Here is a 1,282-nt window from a genome sequence, read left to right as displayed (position 1 = left end):
CGGGAACCCAAGAGGCAAGAGAATTTTGGGAATGATGAGGGCAACAAATGTATAGATGTGCTTTACACAATTGATCTATGTATTGTGATAAATTGTATGAGCCCCAATAAATTGATTAATTTAAAAAAAAAAAGAGCAGGAAAAGGAGGCTAAGTGAACAAGTTTTTCTAAAGAAATTCTTTCAGAATTTAGATAGAACAGAAATATGGGCAATACACTGCTTATGCAAGCACGTGAAAGCATTAGTCCAGTATTAGTTTGAGAAATTCTAAATCTGAGTTTTAAAAGGTAGAATTCTTTAGTTCAACGGGCAAGTTCTGAGTAAGAATTCTTGGTCTCAAACTCTCTGCTACATGGTAATGGTATGAACTGAGTCAAGCCTCTGAATCTCTATACTTCATTGTTTTCACTAGCAAATAGAATGTTGATCTCTGCCTCATTGTATAGTATGTTGTCTGGATTGACTACAGAAACAAATCCAGGGACACTCATAAGTATAAGAAAGAGCTTTATTTCAAAGACTAGTTCTATATTAAGAGAACATCACAGTCCAGTCCAGATCAAGTCCCTAAGTCCGATATTAGCCCATATGTCCGACACCAGTCTATAAATTCCTCTTCAGACTCACATAACACATGCAATGATGCCGAATGCAGAAAGATCACAGGGCAGTGGGTGGAAAGTCTTGTGGATCCAGTCGTGGTGGAAACATCTCAGTGCTGGCGTGGGTCTCCACATGGCTCCTCCAGCTCCAGGGCTCTGGCTGACATCCACATAGCTCCATGTGGCTTGTCAACAGGAATGTGTAGCAGAGAGAGTGTGTCCCATGTTCAGGGAAGAAAACAGAAGTTCTTGGAATCCTCAGGAGAAGGCCAAGCCCACAGAGAGGCATCATTGGCTATGACTTGATTGACAGACTAGACTCAACCCCTTCATTCAAATTGACAGGAGATTATGTACCTGCCATAGATACTGTAAAGGACAAGTAAGATACTACAAACATAATTCTAGCATGAAAAAAGTGATTGACAAATGTTAGTACCGCTTATCCTATTTATTTTCTGTACAAAATTTTAAAAAGTTTTTTCATATTGCTTCCTACTATATTTTTTCAGAATGCCATATCTTTTGTATGTTTAACTCTACCATCTTTGCTATGGGCAATGTTAATGTATATGCATTCACATTAAAAAATATGCACACGGGCCTAGAAAACAAAACAATGATTAGGACAAAAATAAACTTTTGAAATAAGTATGTGATAGCAACATAATATGAAAAC

The sequence above is a fragment of the Echinops telfairi genome, unplaced genomic scaffold (assembly GCF_000313985.2).
Source record: "Echinops telfairi isolate 266 unplaced genomic scaffold, ASM31398v2 ScPeMD7_3509;HRSCAF=4178, whole genome shotgun sequence".
Taxonomy (NCBI): domain Eukaryota; kingdom Metazoa; phylum Chordata; class Mammalia; order Afrosoricida; family Tenrecidae; genus Echinops; species Echinops telfairi.
The sequence above is the reverse complement of the archived record's forward strand: the minus strand, read 5'-3'. Positions refer to the sequence as shown.